The 25,690-nt window shown below is 38.7% G+C and overlaps 1 pseudogene; it reads left to right on the top strand.

Annotated features, from left to right (window-relative positions):
* The first annotated feature begins 1,340 nt into the window (after positions 1–1,340).
* LOC126082391 (60S ribosomal protein L12-like) lies at positions 1,341–21,078 on the top strand (annotated as a pseudogene).
* The last annotated feature ends 4,612 nt before the right edge of the window (positions 21,079–25,690 follow it).

The following is a 25,690-nucleotide window of genomic DNA, read 5'->3' as shown; positions in this document are numbered from 1 at the left end:
CTTTTAATGTTACTGTTATATTATACAGTTTACAGCATAAATAATTGAAATGATAGTAATAACAATTTAGAGACCACTCAACTGTTGTGTATGCTATATTGCACTGGTATTCACTTTTCAGAACGGTGTGCAGACCCACAACGACTCCCTGCTTAATGAACACACGGTGGTAAATTAAAAATGAAAGTTTTTTCAAAGAGATAAAATTTGTTCTTAATTCATCCCATTGAAAAATGCCCTTTGTATTTGTTCATTAAAAGGTGCCTCAAAAGCCATAATAATAAACTTTTTTCATACTATTTTTATAGTAATTATTTTCAACTGCAAATTTCATATGGTATTAATAAAGAAGAAAAAGGAAACTCTAAAATTTTAATGATATTAATTCAAATTGAATGGATGTAGATTTTCAGGTTTATCTGAATGGCTATATAATTAAAGTATAATTAAAATATACAAAACTAAGAATATTAAGGTAATAATTTTTGTGGGTGCAAGGAGAATAGTGGTGGATGTAGGATTAATCATTTCATAATCTATAAGGAGAACTTTTCATTTCTGTGTGGCTTATTACTGCTAGTTTAATAAATGAATCATTGTAATAAAATGGGTTCCTTGAGGGTATGCACAATGCCTCATTCATCTTTGTATCTCCAGTGTCTACTAGAACATAGTAGATGTTCAAGAAACATTTATTGAATGACCACAGTGAATACTACTTTGGCCTTAAATAGTCTTTTCTCTCCATCTCCTTGAAGGAAGATTGGAAGAGGAGAGAAGGGACTAGATATCACCAAAATATTTTGGAACCCTACTTTATACCAGGCACTTGACATCTGGGATATATCACTAAATATTCCCCAAAACCTATGAGTTTGATATTCTATTCCAGTTTTGCAGAAGACAAAACTGATGTTCAAAAAAGGAAAAAGATTATATAAGGACATACATATAATAATTGATAAAGCTGGCCTCTGAACCTAATTCTATCTGACTCCAAAGCACGTGTTCTTTTCTACCAATTTACTTATGAATCCAACAAACATTTTTGAACACACACTGTGTGTCATGCACTGCTCTAGACACCAGAAACAATAGTGAAGCAAATAGATGGTTTTTGTCCTTGTAGAGCTGACATCCTAGTGACAGTAGTCCTACAGTAAACAAATCCACAATGCAACATGGATCTCTATTTAAACACTCAAGTTATTTGGGCACTTCATTGAAATGGAATTAGTTTGTTTTCTAAAATTCAGAAATCAGGAGTAGTAAAAGTACTGTGGCTACAGCAGAGTGAACGAAGGAACAGGTAGTAGAGATAATTGCAGAGAGGTAAAGCGATGCAGGTGAGAGTCTTGTGGGCCATTTTAAGCACTTTGTTTTCACTTAGGGTAAAATGGGAAGTGGAGAAGTGATGTGCCTGGTTCATATTTTAAGAAGACTTTTAAGAAAGGGCTAGAGTACAAGGGAAAATAAAAATTTGGAGATCCTTGTAATAATTCAAGCAAAAGATGGTGATGGCGGGGGCCAGGCTGATAGCAGTGGAGGTGGTGACAAATGGCTAGATTCTAGACAAAAGTTGCTGATGGATTAGATGTTATTGTTCTTAGGTGCCATCGAGTCAATTCCAACTCATAGTGGCCATGTGTACAACAGAACCAAACACTGCTTGGTCCTGTGCCACTTCACAATCATGGCTACGTTTCAGGACATTTTTGCAGGCACTGTGTCAATCCATCTCACTAGGGTCTTCTTAGTTTTCACTGACCTTAATACTTAAAAGAGACCTTTTGTATGCCCAATGCAATACAGAGTTTGATTTCTTGACTGCTGCTTCCATGGGCGTTGATTAGGGATCCAAGTAAAATGAAATCCTTGACAACTTCATTATTTTCTCCATTTATCATGATGTTGCTTATTGGTCCAATAGTAAGGATTTTTATTTTCTTTATGTTGAGGTGTAATCTTTGATCTTCATCAGTAAGTGCTTCAAGCCCTCTTTGCTTTCAGCAAGAAAGGTTGTATTATCTGCATATCGAAGGTTGTTATTGAGTCTTCCTCCAATCCTGATGCTGTATTCTTCTTCATATAGTCCAGCGTCTCAGATTATTTGCTCAGCATACAGATTGAATAATTATGGTGAAAGGATACAGTCCTGACACACACCTTTCCTGACTTAAACCAGGCAGTATCCCCTTGTTCTGTTCAAGCTGCCTCTTGGTCTATGTACAGGTTCCACATGAGTACAATTAAGTGTTCTAGAATTCCCATTCTTCACAATATTATTCATAATTTTTATGATCCACACAGTCAAAAGCCTTTGTGTAGTCAATAAAACACAGGTAAACGTATTTCTTGGACATCATGCTTGGTAAGGAAGAGGGTCCGCAAAAAAGGGGAAGACCCGCAATAAGATGGATTGACACAGTGACTGCAACAATGAGCTCAAACATAACAATGATTGTGAGGATGGTGCAGGACCAGGCAATATTTCATTCTGTTGTACATAGGGCCGCTATGAGTCAGAACGAACAACAACAAACATCTTTCTGGTATTCTCTATTTTCAACCAAGAGCCATATGACATCAGCAATGATATCCCTCATTCCATGTCCTCTTCTGAATCTGCCTTGAATTTCTGGCAGTTCCCTGTTGATGTACTGCTGCAACCATGGATTAGAGAAGAGGTGTTTATAGAGTTGGTGCAGTTGTTTTCTAATCTCCTTGATCATATTTTTCCAATTTCCTCACCTGTAAAATGGGAATAAGTTTGAGAACCCATCTTAATACACAAAAAGTCCTTGGTATCATGCCCAGTACACAGAAACATCCAATAAATATTAGCTATTACTAGTAATTAGCAAGGCAGAAGACAGGGAACAACTGTAGCTCTATAAACACACTATTTAGAGCGTTCATGAATGGTAGCCCATGGTCAGGACAGGCTCAGGAAAAGGTGGAGAGGGGTGGCAAGACAAGTAATAACAACCTGTGAACTCAAGGCATTGTTTCAGGCAGTGGGTGGGTGCAGGCTGAGGAAAGAAGGCCAAAGAGATAGAGAAAGAATAGGGAAACTGGAAGTGATTTCTAAGAAAGGCAAAAGGGTCCTCCAAAGAGCCAGTGTAATATCTACTCTTGACCTCAAGCTCAGTGTAGCACAGCTTATCTATCCAGATAGAGGTAAAAAAAAAAAAAAAAACATATCTAATTACTCTGGGAGGGAGACATTTTCAAACTGGGAAGTTTTAGATGACTAATTTATAAGATGCAGAAGTGGAAAGACTATAGGAAACAATTATGTGGATATAGACTGTCCTATTGTGATTATAAACCGAGCCCAAAATATCATAGCTAATAGTGAGAAAATGTTTTTATTGGAACTTAATCATAAGAACCCCTAAAACTCATGAAAATAAATTTCTCATTATTAACAAAATGTAGGTTATAACTGCAACCATGTGATATTTCTTAGAAGGAGAAAAGAAGTTAAATGTTTCTGGGGATGAGAGGTTGAGTCATTACCCCTCCAAATTGTATGATGGCTCAATATAATATCTTTCCATTCATATTTAATTTTCACAGCATTATCTTTAGAAGGGTTATTTTTTCAAAGTATTTCTGGGCTCTATCAGTTTTCCCAAGGATCTCAGTTTAAAATCCTTTGACATTCAAATTATTTTCTTTTGAAGTGCCTATCTTGTCATCATTGTTATTGTTTTTGTCTTCTTTAATCATTGATTAGTCTAAGACTGTCAGATAGGCATTTGGCAAGTGTATGATCTGAGCTGGTTTCATCACTGCATGGGCAGAGTTAGCAAGTAAGGATATTTGAGTGTCCAGTTATTTAGTGAATATTTTCATGTTATGATAGCTTTTACTTAACTACACAATCTTGTTACTTTAAGGACTCAAACGACAGATACACAGGTAATGAATAAAGAAAATTCCTTCTAGTTTTGGACCTACAGAGCTAACAAACTCTTTTTAATGGTTTATATAAATTCCCTGTTTTCCACTGTAGGGGTGTACCATCTTTTATTTAATGAATGCCTTACTGATGGCCAGCAAAGGTGTTGACAGCCTTTTGAAAGTAAAATGTTGAAATAAGTATTCATATACATATATATTTGTACACAGATCAAGAAAAATCGATTCTTAGAAGTGGAGTTGCCAAATAAAATGGTACTAGTACATTATACATTTTGATAGATATTACCACATCACACTCTAAAATAGTTTCACCAATTTACTCTCCCAAAAACAATGTATAGGAATCCCTGGGTGGTGCAAATGGATGGTGCACTCAGCTGCTAGCTGAAAGGCTGGAAGTTCGAGTCCATTCAGAAGTGCCTGGGAGAAATGTCTGGCGATCTACTTCCAAAAATTTACCCACTGAAAATTTTGTGAAGCACAGTTATACTCTGACACACATAGGATCACTATGAGTTGAAATCGACTCAGCACCACACAACAACAACTGAACACACCCTTGCCAAGACTGGGAAGTATCACAACTTCTAAATTTTACCAATCCAATAGTTGGAGGAAAAAAAAAAAATCTTATTTTTTAAATTTTAAATGAAAATTATTTAACATAAAAATTATGTTAAATCTCTTCCTTTTTCTCTTTCTTTCACCATTTGTATTTGCTTTTCTGTAAACTTCCTATTCATGTTCATCTGCTTTTATAATTGTTTTCCTGTTTCATATTTGTTTGTAAGATCTTTTTGCATATTAAACAGCCATTTGCTACATGGGATGCATATATTTTTATTTTGTTTTGGGTGTTGTTATACAGGCATTGAATTTTAATATAGTTAACTTTAGTTATGTTTTCATTTATAGCTTCAGATTTTGTGTCATGCTTAGTAAGGCCTTTCCTGCTGTAAAATTATTATTTTTTTAACTCTATAGTGTTTTCTTCTAGTACTTTTTGTTTCATTTTTTAAGCATGTTAAATATTCTTGAAATGAGAGGTCTTCAAAAGAATAGTTTTCCATATCACTTGCAGGTTTGATTAAAGCCCTATAACTAGGATGGGTCATCATTGTGTTCTTCTCCTAAGAGGAGGTGTAATAAATGGTATGAACACCATTGATTCCCTTTCTTCTGCTAACATGGTGAACATATGTGCCCAGTGAACTTGTCTGATTACAAATTATGACTGAAGGAATAAGGGGAGGGTTTTTGTATATACAAGTCACCAGATGTTTTATAATGATTTGGATTAGACTAGAACCAGTGTTACAGGTCAAGACTGAGGCCCATTGACCAAGCTACACGGGGAAGTTTGTGCAGCGCCTGCTGGCACAATACATAAATATTCAGATTTATTACTCTCTGTCTCCAGCACCGAATTTGCCCACAGATTTATGAAAGGAAAAACATGAAATTGAGATTTGTAAATATTTGAAGTTTACTTCTGAGATCTAAAAAGGCAGTAAGAAGGCTAGTAATAAATTCAAAATAGAGGCTGGGGAATGCAGTAAGTTTGCAATTATAGGAATATAACTTAAGGAAGGAATCACAAACAATAAAATCTAATAATTTCACCCTTGGTTCATAAAACACCGAGCTCCACTGACATAAATTATTAGCCTGAGGAAAGTGGGGGTAAGTGAATATAGATGGTCACAAAGGAAATCATTGGTAGATTTGGCAACTAGAGTTAGAATTTCTAATTCTTCTGACAGGATGATTCCCCTTGCAAGTCAGTGGAGGCCAAATGCCTTTAAAATTCTTTACCAATGTGCATAATTTTCAGCATACTTTGCCCATTTTATAACTAATGATAACTCAGAAAACACAAAAGGTAGTCATTTCAGCAGCTTGATCAGGTTTCCATTTTTTGTTAATTTGGAGTCTAGTTCTGACAAGAATCAATGTTATGTAGCTTTTAGAATTGGGAGCCTATGTCAATTTGCAGGGCAAATATTAGGTTTCATTTCAGAAAGGCAGTTAGATCAGTGTTAGAGAACCTGGACCCCAGAGTCAAACAAAGCTAGTTTTTAAGTTCTATAGCTGTGTAGGTGGGCAAATTATTTCATTTCCCTCTGCCTTGCTTTCTTCATCGTTAAAACCAGGCTATTGATAACTTCAATTGGCAGACCCCATTCTGTGCCTACTAAAAAGCCAAACCCTGCCTCTGACTTCTTCACTGACACTGCAGGCCCACTCTTAACTTGTACCAGGTCTTCCTATGATTTACAAAAATGCAACCTAATAGACAAACTACAAAGCAGTACCCCTTCCTCTGGACTGACTCAGAATATAAGGCAGATTCCAGCCTCTGCTGAGCAACATTGTACAAGACCATGAATGGAAGTCAGGTTTTCTTCATCTTTTGGGTATAGTTTCCTTGATCTCAAGGGAGGTGGTCCAGTGTCTGGACTAGCGATAAGTATGGTAGACCAAGCAGATGAAAAGCAAAGTCAGCTGGGGAGCTTCCTTGGTAAGGGGAAGGCCCAGGAGGAGAAAAGTCTTGTCCTGGCTCCTGGACAAAGATGCAGTCAGATGAGGGCACAGTGCTCCCAGCTCTTGTGGTCATTTTACAACCATGAGAAGTAGGCCAAGAAACTCTGAACCAATGCTACAATCTCCTACTTGTAAACTTTTGATAGGAGAAAAATAATCTCTATTTGTTCAAACTACCATAGGGTTTTATGTCACTCAGATCTGAAAACTTTCCTAATTGATTAAGGACTATAACAGCTTTTGTAAGGATTAAATGAGATGGTACAGTCCACCCTCTTAGTCAGGAATGTAGTAAGGATTAAGGTATTGGTACCTGCCATGACAGTGGTGAAGACAATGAACTAATCACCATTATGACTGAGCAAGGTAATGGAAAGACCTTGCGACTGAGAAAAGACCACTTCGATTTGAGTTCCCATCTTTGTGTCTTGGGCAAATTACCTATTTGAGGGCTCAATTTGCACATGGGTAAAGGAGCATTATAGGGGAGTTGGGAGGATTCAAACAGAAGGTATGTAAAAATTGTTTTACAAACTGTAAAGTACAATGTGCTGCTGTTATTGTTGTTGTTGTTAGGTGCCATACAGTAGGTTCCAGCTCATAGTGACATTATGTACAACAGAACAAACCACTGCCCAGTCCTGTGCCATCTTCACAATCTTTGCTATGTTTGAGTTCATTGTTGCAGCTACTGTGTCAACCCATACCATTGAATGTCTTTGCCTTTTATGCAGACCCTCTACTTTACCAAGCATGATGTCTTTCTCCAAGGACTGGTCCTTCCTGATAACATCTCCAAAGTATTTGAGACGAAGCCTTGCTGTCCTCTCTTCTTAAGAGCATTCTGACTGTACTTCTTCCAAAACAGATTTGTTCATTCTTCTAGCAGTTGATGGTATATTCAATATTCATCACCAACATCATAATTCAAACTCATCAATTCTTCCTTGGTCTTCCTTATTCATTATCCAGCTTTTGCATACATATGAGATGATTGTAAAGGTCATGGCTTGAGTCAGGCGCATCTTAGTCTTCAAAATGACATCTTTGCTTTTTGACATTTTAAAGAGGCCTTTTGCAGCAGAGTTGCCCAATGCAATATGGCATTTGAATTCTTGACTGCTGCTTCCACGGGTGTTGACTTTGGATCCAAGAAAAATGAAATCCTTGACAACTTCAATCTTTTCTCCTTTCATCATGATTTTGTTTATTGGTCTAGTTGTGAGGATTTTTGTTTTATGTTGAGAGGTAACCCACACTGAAGGCTTGGGTCTTTGATCTTCATCAGTAAGTGCTTCAAGTCCTCCTCACTTTCAGCAAACAAGGTTGTGTCATCTGCATATCGCCGGTTGTTAATGAGTATTCCTCCAATTCTGATGCCATGTTCTTCTTCTTATATTCCAGCTTCATGGACTATTTGCTTAGCATACAGATTGAATAAGTATGGTCAAATGATACAACTCTGATGCACACCTTCCCTGACTTTAAACCACATGGTATCCCCTTGTTCTCTTTGAACAACTGCCTCTTGGTCTATGTGCAGGTTCACCAAGAGCACAATTGTTTTAGAATTCTCATTCTTTGCAATGTTATTCATAATTTGTTATGATCCACATAGTTGAGTGCTTTTGCATATTCAATAAAACACAGGTAAACATCTTTCAGGTATTCTCTGCTTTCAGCCAAGATCCATCTGATATCAGCAATGATATCACTTGTTCCACATTCCCTTCTGAACCTGGCTTGAATTTCTGGCAGTTCCCTGTCGTACTGTTCCAACCACCTTTGAATTGTCTTCCGCAAAATTTTACTTGGGTGTAATATTAATGATATTGTTCAATAATGTCCACATTCTGTTGGATCACCCTTCTTCGGAATGGACACAAAAATGGATTTCTTCCAGTTGGTTGGCCAGGTAGCTGTCTTCCAAATTTCTTGGCACAGATAAGTGAGAACTTCCAGCATTACATCTGTTTGTTGAAACATCTCAACTGGTATTCTGTCAATTCCTGAAGCGTTGTTTTTCAACAATGCCTTCAGTGCAGCTTGGACTTCTTGTTTCAGTACCATTGGTTTTTAATCATGTGCTACTTCCTAAAATGGTTGATCAATTCTTTTTGGTAGGTGACTCTGTGTATTCCTTTCATCTTCTTTTGATGCTTCCTGTGTCTTCAATATTTTGCCCATAGAATCCTTCAATATTGCAACCTGAGGCTTGAATTTTTTTCTTTAGTTCTTTCAGCTTGAGAAATGCTAAGTATATTCTTCCCTTTTGGTTTTCTAGCTCCAGTGCTTTGCACGTTTCATTATAATACTTTACTTTGTCTTCTTGATCTGCCCTTTGAAATCTTCTGTTAAGTGTTTTACTTCATCATTTTTTTCCATTCCCTTTAGCTACTCGACATTCCAGAGCAAGTTTCAGAGTCTCTCTGACATCCATTTTGTTTTTTCTTTCTTTCCTGTCTTTTTAATGACCTTTTGCTTTCTTCGTGTATGATGTCATCCCACAACTTGTCTGGTCATTGGTGTTTGGTGCTTCAAATCTGATCTTGAATTGGCCTCTAAATTCAGGTAGCATATACTCAAGTTTATACTTCGGTTATCATCAACTTGTTTTAATTTTCTTCAGCTTCAGCTTGAACTTGTGTATGAGAAATTGATGGTCTGTTCCGCAGTTGGCCCCTGACCTTGTTCTGACCAATGATATTGAGCTTTTCCAGTTTCTTTTCCCACAGATGTAGTCAATTTGACTCCTGTGTATTCCATCTGGTGAGGTCCACGTGTATAATCACTATTTATATTGTTGAAAAAGGTATTACAATGAAGAAGCTGTTGGTCTATCATGGGATCTCTGGCATCATTTCTATCACCAAAACTATATTTTCCAACTACCAATCCTTGTTCTTTGTTTCCAACTTTTGCGTTCCAATCACCAGTAATTATCAATGTGTCTTACATGTTTGATCAAATTCAGACTGCAGAAGCTGGTAGAATTTTTCAGTTTCTTCATCTTTTGCATTAGTGGTTGGTACATAAATTTGAGTAACAGTAGTATTAACTGGGCTCCTTGTAGGCATATGGATATCATCCTATAATTGACAGTGTTGTACTTTGTGATAGATCTTGAAATAGTCTTTTTGAAACGAAAATGAAGTATGATTCAGGGGTTAGTTATTGTTGATGTTATAGTATCTTAACCTTCAGTTCTAAAGGCAAGATTAAAATTGCCCTCAAATTAGAGATAAAAGTAATAATAAATGACTGAGTCTGATTATAGACAAGGGTATTTTTATTGAATAATAAGAATTAAAAACTATGTTCATCTGTTTTGGCCAGAAACTGATCTCATATGAATACCTGGGAACACAGAATAAGGCAATAAAATCATCTAGAGTGGAAAAGATGATCTATTTTTTCTTCCAAAGATACAGTGCACTATTAAAGAAACATTGACAAGGAGAAAGATCGAGAGATTTTAAATTGGAAGATGACAAGCAGAGACTAGATTATAGAAATGAAAGCCAGGTGTTTTTTGCCAGGTGGGGTATTTCACACAGTGTTCAACTCAAAAGTTGGCCACAGAAAAGACCCAGGAGAGGGGTTAGTTACAGTTATCATTTCCTTTTCGGTATCCTGTGACTCCCAGATTTGATAGGCACTTCCAGTGTAGACAAGTGAATTATGTGTCCCAGGCAAACAGGCCTGTGAATTACTTAGGCTCCATTCAGTTTGAGGTGCTGTTTAAAGGGTCTGCCTATTCTCAACAGTGTCCTTAAACATAAACATACAAATACCACAAAGTACAATTAACTTGTGTAATAACTGGAGTTTGTATCTGGTATTTCACCTCATACCTCTACACTAGGCATTAACAAAAGTTTTAGCCAAGAATGACTAAGCAAATGTCTTCAAAAGGAATAAAGAAAAATGAAAATATCTTCATTTCTAATTCAGTATGAGTTTTTGTTTGTCATCCTAGTTCCAAATGCTTCAGTAATTCTGTGTCTCAACATGCTTCAAAACCCACATGGATTTGGTTATTGTAACACAGTAGAGCCACAAGTTACTGAGAAGTCTCTGACTCACTAACATTACTAAAAGTTCATATTTTTAAAAATAAACTTCATCAATTGAGACTGTTTGATTTTATTTCTGATCTGATTTGCAAAGTCAGGGATTCATGTAAATCCAGAAGGCACTGGTATCTTTATTCCTTGTAATATGTATTCTGTAAAAACAAACTCCTAGAATGTCCTGAAAACTTAACTAATCTGGGCTGGATGGAAGTTTGTGAATGATCCCAGCTTTTTGTAGGAAAGAAACCACCTTTGGGTAAGTACTAATATCAGATTTTCTTTGCTTATTAATCAAAAAACAATTATTCTATGATTAATTTCTGAGCTACATTACTAGTCCTTCTAGGGTTTTGCTTTTTAATCATTCCATGCCCATTTCAACATAGGCAACACAAGCTGATAGATTCAAGTGCTAGTCCCAGCACTATTGAGTTAAACATTTAATTCTAAAGAGACTGTCCAGTTGCTCGTCTAGCATTGCTATTACTTGTCTAGTAGGTCATGTACATGCTGAGCTGCTAAGCTAAAGATGCTTCAAATTATAGGGACTGAAACTAAAAAAAAGTGTCTGTTTCTTTTAAGTAACAATGTAGAAGTAAGTAGGTAGGCCCATTCTGGTAGGTGACGTCGACATCCTCAACTTGTGGCTCCCACTGTGGACCCAAGCTGGCTGCTATACTCCTTCTCATCTCACAGCTGGGGAAGGGGAAGGAGTGCAGACCCAGGCATTTTAAAGGAAACACTTGGAAGCGGCCCACTTCATTCCTTCAAATATCCCACTGGGAAGAATTTAGTCACACAGCTGCCTCCCACTGGAAGGGAAGTAAGGGAAATGTGGAGCTAGGAGTTCACCAATGTGATCAACTGAGGTTCTATTGCTATGGAAGAAGGATAGAATGGATATTGACAAATAACCAAAAGTCTGCCATGTTGTTATTGTTAGGTGCCCTCGAGTTGGCTCTGAGTGACCCTTAGTACAACAGAACAAAACACTGCCCAGTCCTATGCTATCTTTACAATCGTTGCTCTGTTTGAGACCATTATTACAGCTACTGTATCAATCCACCTCGTTGAGTGTCTTCCTCTTTTTTGCTGACCCTCTACCATGTATGATGTCCTTCTCCAGGGACTGGTCCCTCCTGATTATACACCCAAATTATGTGAGATGAAGTCTCACCATCCTCACTTCTAAGGAGCATTCTGGCTGTACTTCTCTCAAGACAGGTTTGTTCACTCTTCTGACAGTTCATGGTATATTTAATATTGTTCACCAACACCATAATTCAAAGGCATCAATTCTTTTCTAGTTTCCTTATTCATTGTCTAGCTTTCACATACATATGAGGTGACTGAAAATACCATGGCTTGGGTCAGCTGCGTCATAGTCCTCAAAGTAACATCTTTGCTTTTTAAGGAGGTTTTCTGCAGCAGATTTGCCCAGTGCAATATGGCATTTGATTTCTTGATTGCTGCTTCCATAGGTATTGATTGTGGATCCAAGTAAAGTGAAATCCTTGACAACTTCAATATTTTCTCCATTTATCATGATGTTGCTATTGGTCCAGCTATGAGGATTTTTTTGTTTTCTTTACACTAGGTAAATAAGGATGAAGCTTCTCAAACTTTAATATGCATAATAAATTACCTAGAGACTCTGTTGAAATGAAAATTTTGATTCAGTAGGTCTAGGATGAGACTTGAGATACTGCATTTCTAACAAGCTCCCAGGTAATGCCTATGCTGCTGGTATGTGGACCACAAATTGAGCAGCAAGGAACTAGAAAATGCTCTTGATTACAAGAAACAGGGACTTCTTTAGATCACCTTAAGAAATCATTTACTACTACTCAAACTATTTCAGAACATAGAAAAGGAGGAGATACTTCTGAATTCATTCTATGGAGCCAATGGAGCCAGCATAACCTTGATAACAAAACCAGGCAAAGACACCACAAAAAAAGAAAATTACAGACGAATACCTCTTATAAATAAAGATGCAAAAATTGTTAACAAAATTGTAGCCAACAGAATTCAGCATCATATTAAAAAAAAATAATACACCACAACCAAGTAGGATTCATACCAGGTATGCAAGCGTGGTTCGGCATTAGAAAATCAATCAACATTATCCACCACATAAGTAAAGGGATTGCATGATCATCTCAATCAATGCAAAAAGGCTTTCAATAAAGTCCAACACCCATTCCTGATAAAAACTGCCAATAAAATAGGTATAGAAGGGAAATTCCTCAATACGATAAAGGATATCTATACAAAATCAACAGCCAACATCATTCTTAATGGAGAGAGGCTGAAAACATTCCTCCTGAGAATAGGAACAAGACAAGGATGCCCTTTATCACCACTCCTATTCTTTGGGTTTATTTAACATAGTGCTGAAAGTCCTAGCTAGAGTAATAAGGCAAGAAAAAAATAAATAAATAAAAGATATCCAAATTGGTAAGGAAGAAGTAAAGCTACCCCTACTTGCAGATGACATGATACTACACATTGAGAACCCAAAGGACACAAAAAGAAAACTACCGGAACTAATAAAAAGATTCAACAGAGTAACAGGATACAAGATAAACCTACAAAAATCATCAGGATTCCTATACACCAATAAAGAGAACTATGGAAAGGAAATCAGGAAAGCAATACCATTTATAATAGCCCCTGGAAAAAAAAATATTTAGGAATAAATCTAACCAGGGATGTAAAAGACTTATACAAAGAAAACTACAAAACACTACCGCAAGAAACCAAACGAAACCTACGTAAATGGAAAAATATACCATGTTCATGGATAGGTAGGCTCAATGTTGTGAAAATGTCAATCCTCCCCAAAGCACTCTACAAATACAATATAATCCTGATCCAAATACTAAAAGCATTCTTTATCAAGATGGAAAAACTAATCATTAACTTTACATGGAAGGGAAAGAGGCCCTAGATAAGTAAAGCACTAAAGCACTATTGGAGAAAAAGAATAAAGTGGGGGGACTTGCACTACCTGACCTCAGAACCTACTATAGCGCTACTGTAGTCAAAAGAGCCTGGTACTGGTACAACAACAGACACCTGACTAATGGAACAGAATCAAGAACCCAAATGTAAATCCATCCACCTACAGTCACTTGATCTTCAACAAAGGCCTAAAGTCCATTAAATGAGGAATAGACAGTCTTTTTAACAAATGGTGGTAGCAAAACTGGATGCCCACCTGTAAAAAAATGAAACAGGACCCATACCGCACACCATACTCAAAAACTAACTCAAAATGGATCAAAGATCTAAATATAAAACCAAAAACTATAAAGATCATAGAAGAAAAAATAGGGTCAACGCTACAGGCCCTATTACCAAAAACCAAACCCAGTGCCGTCGAGTCGATTCCAACTCATAGCAACAGGCCCTAATACACGGCATAAATAGCATATGAACCATAACTAACAATACACAAACACCAGAAAATAAGCTAGATAACCAGGATCTTCTAAAAATAAAACAGTTATCATAACAAATTATGGATAACACTGTGAAGAATGGGAATTCCAGGACACTTCATTGTGCTCATGAGGAACCTATATATGGATCAACAGGCAATTGTTAAAACAGAACAAGGGGATACTACATGGTTTAAAGTCAGGAAAGGTGTGCATCAGGGTTGTATCCTTTCACCATACTTATTCAACCTGTATGCCGAGGAAATTATCCAAGAAGCTGGAATATATGAAGAAGAACATGGCATCAGGATTGGAGGAAGGCTCATTAACAATCTGCATTATGCAGATGACACAATCTTGCTTGCTGAAAGTGAAGGGGACTTGGAGCACTTACTAACGAAAATCAAAGACCACAGCCTTCAGTATGGATTACACTTCAACATAAAGAAAATGAAAATCCTCACAAATGGGTCAATAAACAACATCATGATAAATGGAGAAAAGATTGAAGTTGTCAAGGATTTCATTTTACTTGGAGCCACAATCAACACTCATGGAAGCAGCAGTCAGAAAATTGAAAGACACATTGCATTGGACAAATCTGCTGCAAAAGACCTCTTTCAAGTGTTGAAAAGCAAAGTTGTCACCTTGAAGACTAAGGTGCGCCTGAACCAAGCCATGGTGTTTTCATTTGCCTCATATGCATGTGAAAGCTGGATGATGAATAAGGAAGACCGAAGAAGAACTGATGCCTTTGAACTGTGGTGCTGGTAAAGAATATTGAATATACCATGGGCTGCCAAAAGAACAAACAGGTCTGTCTTGGAAGAAGTACAACCAGAATGCTCCTTAGAAGCAAGGATGACCAGATTACATCTCACATATTTTTGACATGTTTTTAGGAGGGATCTGTCCCTGGAAAAGGACATCATGCTTGGTAGAGGGCCACTGGAAAATAGGAAGACCCTAAACAAGATGGATTGACACAGTGGATGCAACAATGGGCTCAAGCATATCAATTATTGTGAGGACGGCACAGGACCAGGCAGTGTTTTTTCTGTTGTACATAGGGTCGCTGCAAGTCAGAACTGACTGGACGGCACCTAACAACAACAACATGCATGTCAGAAGACTTCACCAAAAGAGTAAAAAGAGAACTACAGACTGGGAAAAAAAAAAATTGGCTATGACAAATCCAACAAAGGTCTAATCTCTAAAGTCTACAGGAAAATTCAACAACTCTACAACAAAAAGACAAATAATCCAATTAAAAAATGGGCAAAGGAATGAACAGACACTTCATCAAAGAAAACATTCAGGCAATTAGCAGACACTCGAGACCACTAGTCATTAGAGAAATGCAAATCAAAACTACAATGAGATACCATCTCAGCTCAACATTACTGGCACAAATAAAAAAAAACAGAAAATAACAATTGTTAGAGAGGCTGCTGGGTGATTGGAACTCTTTTGCACTACTGGTGGGAATGCAGAATGGTACAACCATTTTGGAAAATGATACGGCGCTTCCTTAAAAAGCTAGAAATGGGAATACCGTATGATCCAGCAATCCCACTCCTAGTAATAAATTCTAGAGAAATAAGAGCCATCACAGATATAGACATATGCACACCTATGTTCAGTGCAGCATTATTCACAATAGCAAAACAGATGGAAACAACCTAAGTGCCTATCAGCAGATGAATGGATAAACACACTATGGTACTTACAAACAATGGAATGCTATGCAACAATAAAGAACAATGATGAATCTGTGAAATATCTCACAACATGAATAATCTGAAGGGCATTATGCTGAGTGAAATACGTCAATCACAAAAGGGCAAATACTGCATGAGACCATTATTACAAAATCTCGTGAAAAGGTTTACACACAGAAAGAAACAATCTTTGAGGGAGGAGAGGGATGGGGAGGGCAAAACACTAACTGGACAACAGATAAGAGGACCCTGGTGGCGTAGCGCTTAATGCTACAGCTGCTAACCAACAGGTCGGCAGTTCATATCCGCCAGGTGCTCCTTGGAAACTCTATGGGGGCAGTTCTACTATGTCCCACAGGGTCGCTATGAGTCGGAATCGACTCAACGGCAGTGGGTTTGGTTTTGGTTTTTGGTGAAGGATAAAACAGTACACAATACTGGGGAAGTCAGAACAACTTGACCAAGGCAAGGTCATGGACTCTCCACAGATACATCCAAACTCCCTGAGGGACAGAATTACTGGTCTGAGGGCTGGGGACCATGGTCTTAGGGGACATCTAACTCAATTGGCATAACATAGTTTATAAAGAAAATGTTCTACATCCTACTTTGGTGAGTAGCGCCTGGGGTCTTAAAAGCTTATAAGCAGCTATCTAAGATACTCCACTGATTCCACCCCTTCAGGAGCTAGAGAGAATGAAGAAAACCAAAGACATAAGGGAGAGATTAGTCCAAAAGACTAATGGACCACAACTCCCACAGCCTGCACCAGACTGAGTCCAGCACAACCCGGCTATTACCACTGACTGCTCTGACAGGGATCACAATAGAGGGTCCCGGACAGAGCTGGAGAAAAAATGTAAAACAAAATTCTAACTCACAAAAAAAGACCAGATTTACTGGCCTGACAGCTACTGGAGAAAACCCAAAAGTATGATCTCCAGACGCGCTTTTAGTTCAGTAACGAAGTCACTCTTGATGTTCACCCTTCATCCAAAGATTAGACAGGCCCATAAAACAGAATGAGACTAAAGGGGCACACTAGCCCAGGGGCAAGGACTAGAAGGTAGGAGGAGACAGGAAAGCTGGTAATAGGGAACCCAAGATCCAGAAGGGAGAGTGTTGACATGTCGTGGGGTTATAAACCAATGGAATAAAATAATATGTGTACTAACTGTTTAATGAGAAGCTAGTTTGTTCTGTAAACCTGAATCTGAAGTACAATTAAAAAAAAAAAAAGAACTTACTGGTCTGACAGAGACTGGAGAAACTCCCAGAGTACGGCCCCTTACACACTTTTAACTCAGTACTGAAGCCACTCCTGAGGTTCACCCTTCAGCCAAAGATTAGGCAAGTCCATAAAACAAAACAAGATTACACGGGCACACCAGCTCAGGGGCAAGGACGAGAAGGCAGGAAGGGACAGGAAAGCTGGTAACAAAGAACCCAAGGTCGAGAAGAGGAGAGTGCTGACATGTCATGGGGTTGGCAGCCAGATTCGACGGCACTGGGTGTTCTGGGTCACAAAACAATATACGTATTAATTGTTTAACGAGAAACTAATTTGCTCTGTAAACCCTCATCTAAAGTGCAATTGGAAAAAAAGAAAGCATTTATGCAGAGGAAGACGGTGAAGAAACAAGGCAACTCTAAGTACTCTCAACTTTTTTCTTGACCATGGAGTCTCTATTTACCTTGGCATCAATGCTCTGTTCTCTCAAACCAAACTGGACGATTCTCTCCATATTCTGTAGTCCACTTGCCTCAGTTAGACAGATTGTCTTCTCTCAACCAAATGCCATGGTATCATGGGTCACCTGGCACCCTGTAAATGGGATAAACTTTGGTCAGGTGCCCATACGTGGCACAATCAGTGGCCACATCTGAAATGAACAGCCTGATGTGTCTTCTCTTAGCAAAGAGCTGTTGGCATGGTGGCTTAAGTTACAGGGGAAGCTGTACAGAAAACTATAGTTAATTTGTTCGGATATTATAGCAAAGCATAGCAACCTATGCTTTGTGGATAAAAAACTGAGACATATTAAGGTAATACAGATTTAGCCTCCGATCTGATGACATATAATTATTATAGTTAGTATATTCACTGTTTTCTAATTATAGAAGTAGTAGGTGCACATCGTTTACTTATGGGTAAAACAAAACCCATAATTTTAAACTTCAGTTAATTCATGTTTTTTTTTAATTAACTTAAAAATATAGGTAAAGTAAGAGATACCAAGTTATGAAAAGAACAAAAGGGGAAAATTTTAAATAGAAAAGGTACACTGCTTGTATGTTACATACCTATGATTTGTTCATTTCTATTCTCAATGTATTCTTGTTGTTTGATGCCATATTAGTACAACTTTTATACTTAACTAATTTACTTTTAATTTACTCAGCCTGATCCTTTCCTGATTCTCAGAGCATCCAGATTCTACTCATAATCTTGGCATCTGGAGAAGTCCCCTCTCCATGGAAGGCCCCTTTTCTGTTTATTGGGTTCTGTCTTTCCTGGCCCTCTAAGGAGGAAGTATACCCCAGCATGGTTAGATGCAGCTGTTTTTAATTAACCCCTTCAGCTGTCTTCCAGATGAGTGACTCAATATGACTTGGCAAACTGGTGGTTTCTAAGGAGTCATACATATTTACAACACACCAATATGCTTAATAAATTTAACCCATCTTACACCAGGAGTGCAAGATGACACCAACGTCTCTATCCCACTCATAAAATTGCAATTCACTGACTAACCAGGTCGGAATGTTACTTCTCTGTGAGCTGAAGTCTCACAATGGGAATTTAGTGTCCTGATGATCCTTTCCCTCTGTTAGGCAAGAGCCCGGCAAGGGCTGAGCAGGACCTGAATGGGCTTCATAGAGCCACTGTGGGACATGGGAAATGGTACCTTCTCTACATTTTTTTTTTTCTACATGGTTGCACATTGTAAAGATGAAGGTCATAAAATGTCAGGCGAGGGGCACTGAAGCCAGGGCATCAGTCAAGGATCAGGCTGAAAGCAGGAGTCAACCTGCGGAAACCAAAGCAGGGGCCAGGAAGGAAGGAATGCCAAAGCTTGTGAAGTACTGAAATGAACTGGAAGCAGTCAGAAGAAAGTCCAAGGATAAAGATGGAATTTGTTCCCTTCCAATCCCAGAACTTTCTAAGTATTCTTGCCAACTTGAAAAAGTATGGAGGGCTGTATATAGGAGTATAAGGGAAGTGGCCAGAACAGTATGTCCCCGTGTGGTGTAAATGGTTAAGGCACTCGGCTGTTAACCCAAAGGCTGGAGGCTCAAGTCCACCCAGAGGCTCCTCAGAAGAAAGGCCTTGTGATCTACTTCTGGAAAATTAGTCACTGAAAACCCTATGAAGCACAGGTCTACTCGGACCCACAAGTTCTATTCAGCTGCAGGGCAAATGGTTATAGCAGAAAAAAAAAAAAAAAAAACCGCTGCCATCGAGTTGATTCCAACTCATAGCGACCCTATAGGACAGAGTAGAACTGTCCCATAGAGTTTCCAAGGAGTACACAGTGGATTCTAACTGCTGACCTTTTGGTGAGCAGCCATAGTGTTTAACCACTACGCCACCAGGGTTTCCTATAGCAGAATAGATGGGAACAAAATGAGTCTCTTCCTTGAAGCAAAGAGGCCAGGCCATTGCCTGGTGGGTTAAGGGGAGCTGTCAGCTGGAGAAGCTGGGCCTGGGAGAAGTTCTATGAAGGAGAGAGTAGCAAAAAGTGTCTTTCTGAAACACAACTTCACTGACCTCACAGTTTGGCTTCCTGGCTTTCTCTCTCCAAAAGGAGATCACCTCTTGTGATCTTGTGAATACAGTACAGATAAAATATATGGAGAAAATAGTTAATCCACCAAGGGTTTTTCATAGCTTACCTCTTCATCTTTACCCTTTTCTTAACCAGATTCCCAACGATAAACGATAAACTAAGTCACAGGGGCTGTGTACGTTTGATTATATACATCTTTTCTTCAGTGGAGTCTTCTCAAGCTTCAAATAAAGAAGGAGCATGTTGTTGTGTGCCACTAAGGTGACTGTGACTCCTAGCAACCCTGTAGGACAGAGTAGAACTGTCCCATAGGTTTCCTAGGCTATAATCTTTACAGGAGCAGATAACCAGGTTTTTTCTCCTGGAGAGCTGCTGGTGGGTTCTTTCAAGTACATAAGGTGACACAAAGCAGAAGTCTATATCTGCTATAAAAATCAAGCACAGTAGTTCTTGGCTCTCAGCTTGGGGAAGGCCTAGGCGCAACTTTCTTCAGTCATCCAGGATCTGGGTTCCATCCAGGTCTGACCTTAGTGGGATCAAAGTCATGTACCTGAGGTGCACCAGTGGGCAAGTCAGTGCCACATCCACCCTGACCCCCAAGATCAGCCCTCTGAGCTTGTCTCCAAAAGAGACTGGTGATGACATTGTCAAGGCAACCAGTGACTGCAAGGGTCTAAAGATTACAGTCAAACTGACTATTCAGAACGGACAGGCCCAGACTGAGGTGGTATGTTCTATGTCTGTTTTGATCATCAAAGCCCTCAAGGAACCACCCAGAAATAGGAAGAAGCAGAAAAATATCAAGCAGTGTGGAAACAGTAGTGAAATGAACCAGAAGCAGCTAGAAGAAAGTCCAGAGATAAAGATAGAATTTGGCTACCCTGGAGCTTTCAGTTAGTGTTTGGGGTGGTAAATAAAGCATATTCATGACCACTGCCTTAGTCATTCATTCAGCAACACATTCATTTTCTATGTTCTGAAATAATTTGAATAGTACTGGTATAAGCTCTTCTCTGAATGTTTGGTAGAATTCTCCAGTGAAGCTTCCTGGGCCAGGGCTTTTTTTGTTGTTGTTGTGAGGTTTCTTTTTCTTTTTAATTACTTTTTCAATCTCGTCCCTTTTTTTACATCTGTTCAGATTTTCAACATCAGTTTGTGTTAATTTGGGTAAGTAGTGTGTTTCTGGAAACTCTGATGGCACAACGGTTAACAGCTACAGCTGCTAACCAAAAGGTCGGCAGTTTGAATCCACCAGGCACTCCTTGGAAACTCCATGGGGCATTTCTACTCTGTCCTATAGGGTCGCTATGAGTCGGAATCAACTCAATGGCACTGGTGGGTTTGTTGGAGTGTGTTTCTAGTGGAAATACCACTTTCAATGAGATTGTCAACATTGTCTGACAGTTGCAGCACTGATGTTTAGCCAGAAAATCTCTGGAACTATGAAGGGGAGCCTGGGGACCGTCAATTCTGTGGATTGCAATGTTGATGGCACCACCCTCATGACATCAACAGTGGTGCCGTGGAATGCTCAGCTAGCTATGAACTACAAAGGAAAACATTTCAATAAAGGATCAGTTGATGAAAGGAAGGAAGGAAACGGAGAGGAGGTGTACGGGAAGGAGAAAAGAAGAGAAGGGGAGGAAAAGTGAAGGGAGGGGAGGGGAAGGAAGGAAAGGGAAAGACACAGCATCTGTATCAAGCCAAGAATGCTTTGTCAACAGTCACAGAACTAGAAACAGAGGTTCATTCTATTATGGCCTTACGTGTGTTCAAGAATCCACATAGCTCAGTTTAGGTGTGGTTAAACTAGGGTTAATCTTGGATGCCTATGATGATCATTGCTAGAAACATTTAAAAAAAAAATCAATTTAGATAAAACAATTAGTGATTAATTCCAACCTGTGCTTGACTTTTTTTTGTTCACTTTTTCTTGGAATTCCTTTCATTCATCCCAGACCCCCAATACTCGTCTGCATTTTTTTGCAAATGATCCCATAGGTCAGGGACGACTAGGATTCGACATTAGTAGATGGAGAAACAGTCACTGCTGTTGATAATCAAGAACCCCTATCAAAAGAACTAAATGTCCAAATAGGAAAACCGTCACAGTGGTAGAAAGGAGATAGTAGTGGTAGAGAAAGCCCATGGGGGATAGAGATCAAATAAAATAGAACAGCATTTTATTCAGGCCCATTAAAACACACAATTAAAGACAATACAGTTGTCCCTGCAAGTAAACAACTGAGAGGCTTCCCAGGTAGGTATTTAGAGCACAGTGTGCTTATGTGGCACCTTTCAGACAAGCCCTTCTGAGGCTCCCGCAGGACACCACGGGCACCACTAAACGTATCAGCCTAAGTCAGAGCAATATGTGGAATAGGAATCTGTGTTATGTGATGCCTGGGAAAGCGTAAGTCTGGCAGGGAAATTTCATTAAGAAACAAGCTAAACTGAATTGCTCAAACTGTATTCATTTTTGCAGTTATTAATGGAAGCAAGACAGTTAGGGCTTCCTGACTTTGTCCTTCCAAGACCTGACCTCCCCCCACCACCCTTTGACAAAGACATTTAACAAGCATTACTTGAAAAAAGCGAAGTAAGACATAACGTGGAAAGATATGTCCAAGTGGCTACTCCTGAGCTTTCAGTTGGTAAAACATATTCACTACCACTGCCCTAGTCATTCATTTAGCAATGTATTCATTCCACAAATGTTCCACAGATGTCTACTATGTGCCTGGCACTGCTCTAGGTTTGAGATACAGCAGGGCATAGTACTTAGAGAAATTGTTGCCCTTATTGAGCTTACGTTCCAGTGGGAATGTCTAAGCTACCCTCATCTCTAAAGCTCTAGCTTCCTGTTTCACTGCTTCTCTTGCCTTAGAATTGATCGATAGGGGTACTTTTGCTGGGCCCTACACTGTAGAAGGCCTCATATATGAGAAACACACATAAACTAAATATTTGAAAAGACCCAGGGCTGCTTCCCTCACTCAGGATCTGGCCTCAGCACAGACTCTGCTTAGCCTGAAACCCAAAACATCTCCCTTTGGGACTAACACCATTTAAGCCCCAGAGTCCTGCTTCTCCACCTTTCTTGTCCCAAGTCTTAGAAACAAGGTGTCTGGGTCCAAATGTCATAAGGGTTGTGCCATTGCCAACTTCAGAGAGGGACACTGCTTCTGAATACAAGGAGGATTTGAGCAGTGAAAATGCCAAATAGAAAAGGTAAATTAACTAAAGTGTACCCTTTCTTCCCAGATAGCATGAATTCAATAGATTCTTACATAAGGAAGTATCCTTTTCCACTAGCGTTAAGCATCCAAACACTGGCTTCCTTTTGAATTACATGATAATTGGGGAGTCATGATACTGGAGAGTTCTGGAGGTAATCACAAATTTAGCACACAGTATTTGTGACAGTTGCACATGGCAGCTGGAGAACATTTTATAAAATTAAATAATTTCTATTACACTTACCTTTTGGGTTTTTATTTATATTCTAATAGGTCTAGACCTTACATGCGTGAAATGTGGTACTGACGACATTACCAACTAGATGGACATCAAAAGTAAAAATTGAGAATAGTTTTGTTTTTATAAAAATGATGATAAGATTTAAATACATTTAAGATGTATTTTTTAGATAAATTAAATACAAAATGTTAATTTAAAATTTTTTAAGTTCAATCTATCATTTGAAATTAAATATGGAAACACATGGTATGGTGGGTCTTCACTTGGACCCTTGTCCCCGGCCCTACAAATAATAGAGGTGTGCCTATTTCTCGTCCCTACCCATGAATATACTCTCCACACTGATGAAAAGAGTAAATAATCAGTGTTTTAAAGGTATTAAATAAGAGTGGTAAAAGGAAGCAACGGCCAAAACAGGAAAAAAAGTGGATAGCAAAATATGTCTGCGGAAATACTTAAAAATTAGCCACTAAGTGTACCCTGATAGATCCTCTTCAATTGCCAAATCCCATGACTCTTTCTCTTGATAGTATTGGCCGTCTCCTCATTGAAAGTCTCCTTAGTCTCCATGACATACTTTCTATCATGTCCTTTATTCTTCAAATTCTTACCTTAATATTTCCTCTTTTTTAATCTGTAAACAGCTTGGGAAACATTTTTCCAACTGTTTTGAGCCCATATGGTGGTATGTTCATTATAAGGTCTCAATAAGTAGTGAATAAATGAATGTAAAACGTCATTCTAGCAACACATGATATGGAGACACAGACTTTCGTATCACCAGATTCTCAATAAATATATACATCTCCAGAGAAACAGTCTCAAAATTCAAACCAAATTTCATGATCATGGAAATTTTTCCGGTGTCACAGGGATGTGCTGTAACAAGACCAACAGTGCAATTCGCTGAAGACCATGTTAGTAAGAAAATCACAACAGCTGGCATTATTGAGAACATAAAGAATGCAAATTGGAGAAATAATCCCCACATCAACTTTGAAGAGCACGAAACTGAATCTCACTAGGGCAGTTCTGTTCCTTCTACTTACCTCTATCCAGGAACGAATGCATCAGAAAATTTTGCAAATGATTTATGATTTTCCTTATGTCTGGAAAGGGAATATAAGTGAATAAAAGGATTGGCTTAAGAGGCCATGTGCATAAGTGTGAACATGACAGATGAAAGGCAATTAAGAGAACAAACACCATCATACTGATGAAACTTCGGACTTGTACACTTTTCTGAAGGAGACTAAAAAGATAACAACAACAACAAAAAAACCTGTTGCTGTCAAGTCGATTCCAACTCATAGCAACCCTACAGGATAGAGTAGAACTGCCCCATAGGGTTTCCAAGGAGTGCCTGGTGGATTTGAACTGCTGAGCTTTTGGTTACCAGCCGTTGCTCTTAACAATTACGCCACCAGGGCTTCCTGAAGGAGACTAGAATACAGCTATTGTTTGTTAAATGGTTACTTTCTATAATTCAAGAATTGCACCCAAATAGTGCACTGAACATAAACCCCAAGGGTGTACACCTAGCTTCTGTGACACCCACCCATATCCACACAGAGCAGTGGCTTCTTGGTCATTGATGACTGGACTGGAGATGAACACTTGATCCAAACTAGGTCAATATAATCAATTTTCCCAGAAACCTGAAATAGTAGTTAAACTACTTGCCATACAGCCAACTCCGACTCTTGGCAACCCCATATGTGTCAGAGCAGAACCACATTCCAAAGGGCTTTCAACAGTTGATTTTTTGGATGTAGCTTGCCAGGCCTTTCTTCTGAGGCACCTCTGAGTGAATTGAAACCTCTAACCTTTCGGTTAGCAGCTGAGTGTATTAACCATTTGCACCATCCAGGGACTCCACAGAAACAAGTTTGATGGTGTAAATTCAGGAGTGCTGGAGTAAGCCTCTTCTGCCCTATACTCCGAGAAGCAGAGGCAGCTGACCCAGAGATGCAGACAGAAGCAGAGCTGAGGAATATAGACGGTCCTCCCTGCATCAGCACCTGGTGGCTCTACAGGTTATGTCCAGTCCCTGGGCAGGTCAGCTGACCTTATGTTCTTTGGGATACTCCCATATCCTTCCAATAAATTCTCTTTACTGCTTAAGTCGGTAGTTTCTTTTACTTCCAACCAAAACAATTTAACTAAGAAGTGGAGGTGCAAACATTGTGAGCACACCTGTAATGTGCATAGAGCCTTCATGAGATGCAAGGGTTCTGACCCCATTCCCCAATAAACTCTTTAGTAAATCTGAGCAAGAAGTCACAAGCTTCAGATATAGTCAGGCTTGAAAATACATATGAAATCATTTTACCTTCAGTGTCTAAAATTGAAGAACAATAAAGTTTAGAGGATAAAACTGTATGTTTAGTAAATTCCTGTAAAACCTAAAGGACTTAAAGAAAAACCACATGGAAATGGGATGGGAGAGGTGAGGAACCAGTCACAAGAAAAAAAAAAAAAAAATGAATCCAGAATTTAACCTTTTCAGCCAACTAGACTGGCATTGTTTGGTGTATAATTCATGCAGTATCTTGCTCTAAGTTGAATGTGAATTCACACACAAGAGAGTTGAAGATAATGTCACTGTGAATATTAAATCAACCAGCAAGAGGTTGGAAGGTGGCAACACTGAAGATAAGATCAGATACAAACCCAGCAAACTCTTCAATAAAGAAACAAGT

The sequence above is a fragment of the Elephas maximus genome, chromosome 9, assembly GCF_024166365.1.
Source record: "Elephas maximus indicus isolate mEleMax1 chromosome 9, mEleMax1 primary haplotype, whole genome shotgun sequence".
Lineage (NCBI taxonomy): Eukaryota > Metazoa > Chordata > Mammalia > Proboscidea > Elephantidae > Elephas > Elephas maximus.
This window is presented reverse-complemented; position numbering and strand designations above follow the sequence as displayed.